Source organism: Pinus tabuliformis, chromosome 3_1 (genome assembly GCF_031772625.1).
Source record: "Pinus tabuliformis cultivar Carrire ecotype Pingquan chromosome 3_1, CPIR1, whole genome shotgun sequence".
NCBI lineage: Eukaryota > Viridiplantae > Streptophyta > Pinopsida > Pinales > Pinaceae > Pinus > Pinus tabuliformis.
Window position 1 is genome coordinate 860,295,591 of NC_142301.1, and position 10,080 is coordinate 860,305,670.

Consider the following 10,080-nt stretch of genomic DNA (forward strand, 5'->3'; position numbering starts at 1 on the left):
ACAGCTCGTTGGACCGCAGAATCACAACTGTGCACGAGGCTGTTGAAATAGTCAACAAAAAGCTCACCTTGCTTATCAGGATCCTGAGGGACACCGTGAACACAACACCCATGAATCAGTAGAAGACCACGACAGAAGAGCAGGAGGAAGAACCAATCGAAGCCCTGCAAGCCAAAGTGGACAAACATGTTCGGGAGGTTGGTCTGGATACTATTAGTCGCATGGGCAAGTTCATCTAGTGTCATCCCCTTCACTGTTTTCTTCTTCTCTTTCCATGCTTTGGCCTATGTTTCTTGATGTTTGGTGTTATGTTTTGTCAAGTTATGATAGTATTGGGTAACAGGCATCAGCTCCGTGTTCGGGCCACCATGCGCGGTGTGCGCTGAGCCGTTTCTTTTTGAGATCTCTGGGCAGTTGATGCGTTTTGGTTTCTAGTCTGTCAGTGTCTCTCGATCTGCCTTTGCAGATTTTTTGTACTATATTTTGTGCTATAATATAAACATCTGATTTACACAAAAAAAATAAAAAGGATTCTTAGGATCAATTGGTATCTTTTTTCAATTCAGTTTAGGAGCTCTCTCTCACTCTTGGACACTTAGAGTTTTCTTGGAGCACTTAAACATTGGATTAAGAAGAGAAAAGAAGGAAAAGGAAAGAAAGGATCAAGCAAGGAAGAGCAAGATCAAGAAGTTACAACGGGATTATTTGTAGGTATCAATTTGGATGTATGATTTCCTCACTAGTTTTGGCATGCATGGTTATGCATGTGTAATCTTGGTTCTCTTGCTATCATGGGCATGTTTTTTTCCAGGTGTGAAAGTGTTCTTCAATCTTCTCTTGCCATTTTTGGACAGCCATGGTATGATGGTTCTCATGTTTTTTTTAGCTTGATTTCTGGATGGATTCAAAACTGAGTTAGGTGGATCTATAAAAGAAAGAACACATGGCCTAGTAATCCCTGAACTAGACTGTGGGTTGTTGTAAATATAGATTTTGTGTTTCCTCGGTGGGCCTATGAATCCTCGATCGATGAATGGTGGGATATATGGTAAATCCTAGAGGTGGGTTCTCTCCATCAAGCTTAGGAATCCCGGATGGGATATATGGTAAAGCCTAGAGAGTGGAGTCTCAGTTAGGGCCTATTGATCCAGTGTGGATTATGGTAAAGCCTAGAGACTAGTGTCTCAGTTATGACCTAGTGATCCCTGAATCAAACTGTGGATTGCGGTAAATAATGGAGACTAGGAGACAGGAAAATTCCTTATGGTGCAGGTGGAGAAGTACGATGGCATCCATAATTTTTTTAGCCTAGTGATCCGATGAGGATTGTGGCTAAGATTGGTTCTCTTGATGAGGGTGAGGTGGTGTAGCCTCAAAAAACCCTAGTTGAGTTTTGGTTATGAGTCCCACATCCATGCTTGGAATATGAAATGGGGGTGATTGGCTAAAATAAATATTTGGTTAAGCCAATCTATGGTTGGGTGGTTTGTGGAAGTCCTATACCCGATTGGATTTTACATTAATTAATAAGAGTTACTTTTCTTGTTATTTTATGAGAAAATGTATTGGTTCATACATGGCATTTATAGTTTATGTATCCTTATTATTTCTATTTTTTATATGATGGTTATGAGTATGTTTTAAGACAGTGATGATGTATGGATCTCATCATGTTTTGATTGTAAGTGAATGCACAATGAATGTATGACCTAATAGATGATGAGCAACTAATGTGATAAGGAATCAACACTTCTTTGTGATTCTTAAATAAGTATGAGACCCCTATTCTCAGATATGTTGTTAAGACCTGTAGATTTCATATTCATGACATGTTTGATGAAATTCCTGTCATGTCTAGTAGGGGTCCTATAGAGTCTTTGTTCAAATATTTGCATTTTTATCAATGTCTCGATGTTACTTTTCATTCCCAAAGGTTTCATGGGGTTATGGCCAGTGGCTTGAGTCCTGGCCCTTAAAAGGTGGCACAGAAACCAAGGTCGCAAGCTCATAATTAGCTAAAAAAGGACCTCAGTTGCTTGCATACCCATGCTGTGAGAGTGCCTGGGGGGCCCCAGTCACATGCATGCCCATGTCAGGGGAGCGTCTGAGGCTCTAAGGCAATGAAGTGCCAAGTTATCTCAAGGGTTGATCACCTGGAAGGGTTGGTTTGCTCATGTAGGTTCTGTGACATAGGTAGAAGGTTAGATTGGTTGTTTTGTGTTGGTTCCACTTCCTTAACTGTACACGGGGAGTTGAATTAGATTGTAGTAGCCACTCGTCACATGTTTACCCCAATGGACTGGTTAACTTGGGTAAATGTGGCAGGAGGGTGTTACAGAATCAGAGACCTTATTGTATGGAGTTCCTTAATAGAACGCCCGTTCAATAGAACACTCGTTCACTATCAATCCAAAGCCTCATGTGAATTTTTTTAAAGAAACAGTTAAGGGTTTTGCATTAATAATACTAGGTTATGGGCTAGAACCCTTAGAAGATCTTTCTGTTCTATGACAATGTAAATACTCACCAGACCATACAAAATTAACTCCATCTCTAGGGTTTCATTTCTTCCCTAATATAAATATATATGTTTTAATCAATATACAAAAGATCCCAAGTATAAGAAGGTATTTACATTACAAAATATATCAAAAATTGTTCTAACTAAAACCAATAAACTTGTCCTTAGTTTCTCCCACCAACAATGTTCAACATTAGGATTAGAATAGTTTCTCCCACCAACAATGTTCAACATTAGGATTAGAATTCCTCTACGAGCGAAGAGGCTTATTCTTATCAGGAACTACACTAGGAGCAACACCTCCAAGAGAAAGTTGAGAACTTCCAACCATACAATTCTCTAGAGCTGTAACCTGAGTGATGATTGCAATAACTTCCCTATGGTATTCATTCAAAGAAATTTTCAGACTACTCAGAAGTCGGAGGAACTTAGCTTCTAATAATAATTTTGAAGACTAGCATTGTCTCACATCCATGTCTTCCTTTTGTTTCCTAGAAACCCTGACAACACCTCAACCAAATCCAAAAATTTAAGTAACAATGAACCAATATCAAGGCTCTCTATAAGATAATGAGGTTCTTCCATTTCATGAAAGGGCCAATGAACTTGACTTGCAAAAGCACTAGCAAGGTTAACCCACACCCCAAGACTAACAAGGTAAGGCTTCCAAATAAGTTTTTGGAGTTCCACATAATCTGTTATATAATTGAGACTGAAACACTGCCATGAGCCATATTGAGGAAAATTTTCATATCCAACCCAAAATCCTCTGGAGGATGATGAATAGACTAGTGATTGAAGGTATGGGGTGATGAAATTAAATCTAGCCCACTTCTCAAATAAAGAAGCTCCAAATCCATATTTAATTCCATTCGCTCCCACCATTAAATAAGAGTTAAATTCTTATGCTTAATTTTGCAGATGAGAGGAGAGATTTTGAGACAGATAATAAGGTGCATGGTGCACCTAGAGAAAAATTTTGAAGACCGACGTCATAAAATAATAAATATCCATATCCCAATATTACTTAGCCTTTTAACAAGAGCCATAGACCATTTAGAGTAGGAGGAAGATGTCCCATCCCCACTTTGAAACAAATTTTCATATGTATCAAAATTTGAATGAAAGTGAATACATCTTGGGGCTCTCATCATGACTATGGTATACAGATGATTTTGATTTTTTTTTATCCAAATATAATCTTCCTTCGCCCAATACGAACCATTTAGTTTCTAAAGCGTTTGCCACTGAATTCAAATGGTTGCGAACATGGAAAAATTGCATAGGATCGAATTGAGAGGCAAGTAAGATAATCCTTTGGAGAATAACATGGAAATCAAAGCTCAACTCCATTGTAGCTTTAGCCACCTAACAAATTATAATAATTTAATAAATGAAGACTATAATAGTGTTAAAATTTATTTCCAAAGAAATCATAGACCCTTCCTTAGAGAAAGAATTTCTACTTGGTTGTTTTTCTTATGACTAAGACCCCATGCAAATTGTCCCACAATTTTTTCATTTGGGTTGAATAATGCCCCTCTTTCTTCTATCTCCTCCATGATGGGATATTATTATTAAAATAAGAATATGATGCATTATGTAGGATAGTTGAATTCCATAACGATTAGTTACCCTACACTAAAAGCATCAACATTCTCCACCATGGAAACCATTCCAATTTTACTCGAAAACCTTTTTATTATCTTTAAAACAAAGGTAAACATAAAATTTTAATTACATAGCTTAACTAGCACATTTCGTTTAATATGAGGTATATAATGTCATTTCCCATTCCTTTTAGCCTTAGAATTTGATTTTTTGTTACAAGGTAACCATTTGATACTTTGAGGGTGTTGGTGAAGCTTGTCTTGGATCTACATGTATAAAATTGGCATGGTTTCAATTGTTTTTTGGTTTTTATAATAAACAAATTACTTAACTTGTGCATTTTATTTGCATAACTTAAGAGGTGTGTTTTTTCATTTGGACTTATCTTAGGTGGTTGGGAGAAATAATTGATGTCCTCCTGACCTAGGTTCAATTCTTGCAAACCACGTGTTGAGATTTATTGTAAAGGATTTGAGCCTCATTGTTGAGGCTGATTAGTCCCTAGAGGACCAAAACATGTATGTTCCTCATATGGAATATAAATATATTTCTCATAAGGAGGGGAGGAAAGAAAAACATATGAGATTTGTTTTGGTTTTTGAAGTCCATTCTTCGCATTATCGATGTTTCCATTTTATTATATTTTAGACATCACAATGCTCAATTTAACAAACTCTAATGATGTAAGACAACTATAAGTAATCAAAATTTGTTTTAGTATATGGAAATATCTATTAATCGATCAAGTAACCAGTAATTAGTTTGCAACTAGTGCAAACATTATCATGTTAGCATTGTACTATGTGTAGTGTATGTTGAATCTATAGTGGTGCAAAAGGCTGGTGAAAGTTTGAATCTATAGTAGTACAAAAGGTTAGCCCTTGCATACATTTAGCTATTTATGACCTTCTAACACACTTACACTAGTATTACCACTTTTTTTAAAAGGCCAAACTTATTGGCACATAAGGTTTCCATGAGATATTGAAATTTTTTCCATGTTCCAAATCTCGAGGAAAACCCTTGGATAATTTCCCTCATTTCAAAGATGATACATAGGGAAAACCCTAGATTATTAAGGCCACAAGGTGAGTTTATAATTAGGATGAAAGCAACTAGATAAATATACTCTATATAAGCTCAATATGTCACTTGTGGGAATCGAGCCTAGGCTGGGAGGATGATAATCATTCCTCTAAACACCAAAGATAAATCCAATTTTATGTTAATGCATTAATTTGGTGGTACATTGGATAAAATATCCAATGTCAATAAAATATTCGATGGAAATAAAGCTTAAAAGGGTTGTTTATTATATAATCTCTTTGATAATATCATTATTTAAATATATAATATTGAATAGTTGTGCATAGGCAAATACCTACTTTAAAAGTAAGAGTTGGGAGGAATAAGAAAATTTACCATGGATGTTGCAACATACATAAATAATGATTATAATGATGGTAAAGAATGAAAATGATAATAATCACAAGAATATATACCAAGATGAAAAACATTAATAAATACAAAGTAATATAGCCATATAATGTTAAACATTGTTGAAAGTAAAATATTAATTTTTGTTTGAAGTATAAATAACAATGTTATACAACATCTTGGTATTATTTTGTAGCCAAACTTTCTGCTTGGAAATTTATTTAAAATTTTTGAAAATGGATGGAAGATACTTTCATACTTCTTTTCATTTTGGAGATTTAGTTTAAACCACAATTTGTTGTGACTAGTTCTCTTTATCATAATAACATTTTTTTCTCTCAAGATAACTAGAAAGTTGGATAGATATCTCATTTTCTAACACTTAGATTCATAAAGTGTGTATGGACAGGGAAGTAGTTCTAGTGCAACTTCCCTCTTTGTTATGTATCTAGAGGTTCCAAGATTGTGTTGAAAATAGCAACAAGAAATGTTAAAAATAGAATCTAGAAATTCCAATTTAAATTGTCCTTGAATTAAATTGTGAATTAAAATTGAAATTATTTTCTAATAGAAACTTGTAATAGTTAACCAAGTTAAGTTGATTTAGTTAACTTAGTAATTTCGAGTTGGAAGTCTTTTGGAAGTCATGTATATGTTCTCCCTAATTTTTAGGGGTCTAGGATGAGTTTAATCATGAAGTTGTAATTATATAACTCAGTTTACTGAGTTATGTTCAGTTAAAGTAGTTCCAAATTGTTTGTGGAACTAATAGAGAGTTAAAAGTTAGTTGGTGCACTATTGAATCCATAAGTGTCACTCTAGTTAACTAAAGATTCCCTCATCAGACATGCATGTAAATTCAGAGAAAGACCGAGTTGAGACTAGAGAGTAGGGACAATGTACTATCAATTGTATGATTTATTGAGTTGTAAATATCATGCATGCAATCAGAGAAGGACCTAATTTTGGATTGTGCAGTTATGGATGAGGAATTTCCCTTTAAATACAGACTAATTCTCTTAGGAATTGTGCAAAGAATTAGAAGCTTGGAGGCTTGGAAATTTGACTAAGTATTGGCCAAAGGAAGTCATTAGGTAGAGGATAGGAAATAATTGTGCAGTTTAAGCTTAAGGTTGAGCATATCATATTGTATTCATCCAAATTATTTGACCAAGGGTGCAAGGAATCAGGGGCTTGGAGAGCAACAAAAAAGGCTAGATATTGGCTTGAACTTGCTTGTGAGCAAGGAGATTGATCATACTGAGTGTTGGGATTGTTCTTGTGTGAACAAGCATTGTATTATCATCTTGGATTTCTCATTAATGCAATATAGATAGTAGGGGTTTTGGGCTGAGGCTTTACCTGGATACATATTGTGTTATGTGTCATTGATTATATTCCTCTTGTCGATTACTGTTTTCATTGATCTTTATGGGATTCCGCTGTAAAGAGTAGAGTATATTCTTGTCTTGTGTTTTAGAAAATTACATGAGTTGTGAATCTACAAGGAAATATATAGATTGGATAGGATGAGAAAAGATCCCACTCCCACCTATATTTTATTGTAACATCCTAATTAATACATATATGATATGAGATAGTGCAATTTCAAAATTGGTAGCATTATTAGTAAAGGAAACTTGTGAAGATGAGAAATCATGATTCACTAAAGACAAAGCAACTTAACAGGTTCCACTTATTGCAATACTATGTTATACATCATGCTAGAAAGAAATGTAATACATCCAATTCTACTAAGGTGGTTCTAAATCATTCTCATTCTACATGGATTTATTGTCTTAATATACACTTTACTTAAACATTATTTGTTATATTCCATTCATTGATTCAGTTATGCACTTCTCTTTCATATTTTCTGTTCATGTTTTTATCATTCCTCCAGTAAGTTATGGGCATATTATGCATATAAAAGTTCATTATTGAGGTTAATATTGTGTCATTAACATACATTAGGGGAGGCTTTATGAGGGTTTTGAGTACAAATCATTATCACTAATAAAGTGAAGAGATGTATTTAGATGTTATCCATAGAGATCAATTTTAAGCCATAACTATATACTTCAAATGATGCTATAATAAAATGAAAATGAGATAATTGATTCAAAGGCATAACTTGAGCCTTGTCTTGAGAAGCATATTGTGATATAAAATAGGTTATGATGTTTGTTTCTGCATAGGCCTTTCTATAATGTAAAACAAATAGAATATGTATCATAAACAATTAGATTCATTGCATATAAAGGAAAAAATCATCTTGAATTTTATTGAGAATGTAATGTCAATAAAAACTTGAAATTGATATTTTACAGAAACATTCCAACCAAAATTGCAATAGAAAACCACCATTTTTCTTGATGATACATGCATAAATCTCCAAACAGATCAAGTCATGTCTAGTAGGGTTTCAGTCAAGTCTTTTTTCAAATATTTGCATTTGTATCAATGTATCAATGTTACTTTTAATTCCTGAAGGTTTCACGGAGTTCTGGATAATGCCCTGAGTCCTGGACCTGAAAAGGTGGCACCAAATCTGGGGTTGCAGGTTCAAAACTAGCTAACAACAAACCTAGTCGCTTGCGTGCCCATGTTGTGAGAGCCTCTAGAGTGCCCGAGTCACACGCATGCCCATGTCATGTAAGCAACTAAGGCTTTAGGGAAGTGAAGTGTCCATTTATCTTAAGGGTTGATAACTTGGAAGGGTTGGTTAGCTCCTATAGGTTTTGTGACATGTGCAAAAGGTTAGATATGTTGTGTTGTGTTAGTTCCACTTAACTGCACATGGGGAGTTGAATGAGATTGTAGTAGTCGCTCATCACATGTTTACCCCAACTGACTGGTTAAATTGGGTAAATGTGGGAGGAGGGTGTTGCAAAATCAGAGACCTTTTTGTATGGAGTTCCTTAACAGAACACCCCTTCACTGTCAATCCAAAGCCCTATGCAATTTTTGTTTAAAGAAATGGTGAAGGGTTTTGCATTAATAATACTATATTATGGGCTAGAACCCTTAGAAGATATTTCTATTCTATAACAATGTAAATATTCACCAAATCATACAAAATTAGTGCCATCTCTAGGGTTACATTTCTTCCCTAATCTAAATATATATCTCTTTTATGAATATACATAAGATCCCAAGTATAAGAAGGTATTTACATTACAACATATATCAACAATTTCTTGTAACTAAAACCAATAAACTCGTCCTTAATTTCTCCCATCAGCAACGTCCAACACTAGGATTATCATTCCTCTACGAGCGAAGAGGCTTTTTCTTATTAGGAACTACACTAGGAGAAACACCTCCAAGAGAAAGCTGAGCACTGCCAACCTACAATTCTCTAGAGTTGTAACCTAAGTGCTGAGTGCAATAAATTCCTCAGGGAATTCATTCAAATAATTTTCCAGACTACTCAGAAGTCAGAGGAAAATAACTTCTAATAACAGTTGTGAAGAATAGAATTGTCTCCCATCCATGTAATCCTATTGTTTCCTAGAAATCCTTGAAACACCTCAACCAAATGCAAGACTTTAAGAAATAATGAACCAATATCAAGGCTCTCTATAAGACAATGAGGTTCTTCCATTTGAGGAAAGGATCATTGAACTTGACTTGCAAAAGCACCAAAAAGCTTAACCCACACCCCAAGACTAGCAAGGTAAGGCTTCCAATTTTTATTTTTATTTTCCGGAGTTCCACATAATCTGTTATAAAATTGAGACTGAAACACTACCATGAGCCATACTGAGGAAAACTTCCATATCCAACACAAAATCCTTTGGAGGATGATGAATAGACTGATGATTGAAAGTGCAGGGTTGTGAAATTAACTCCAACCCACTTCTCAAATAAAGAATCTCCATAGCCATTTTGAATTCTAGTTGCTCCCACCAAATAAGAATTAAATTCATATGCTTCATTTTGTAGATGAGAGGAAATATGTCAAGACACATAATAAGGTGCATGGGACACCTACATAAAATTTTTGAAGACCGACCTCAGAAAATAAAAAACCTCCAAATCCCAATACCACTTAGCCTTTTAACAAGAGCCGTAGACCATTTAGAGTAGGAGGAAGATGTCCCATCCCCACTTTGAAACATAAATTCTCCATAGATATCAAAATTTGAATGAAAGTGAATATGCCTTAGGGCTCTCGTCATGGCTATGGTATATAGATGATTTTGAAATTTTGTTGATCCAAATAATCTTCCTTGGCCCAACGCAGAGCCTTTGTTTCCCAAAGTATCTTCCACTGAATTCAAATGTCTTCAAACATGGAAAAACTCCAAATGCTCAAATTGAGAGAGAAGTATTATAATCCTTTGGAGAATAAGAGGGAAATCAAATCATGACTCCAGTGTAGCCTTTTCACCTCAAAAATTATAAACATTTAATCAATGAATACTATAATAATGTTAAAATTTATTTCCAAATAAGTTTCTGACCCTTCCATAGATCAAGAAACTCCACTTGGTTATTAGTCGCAT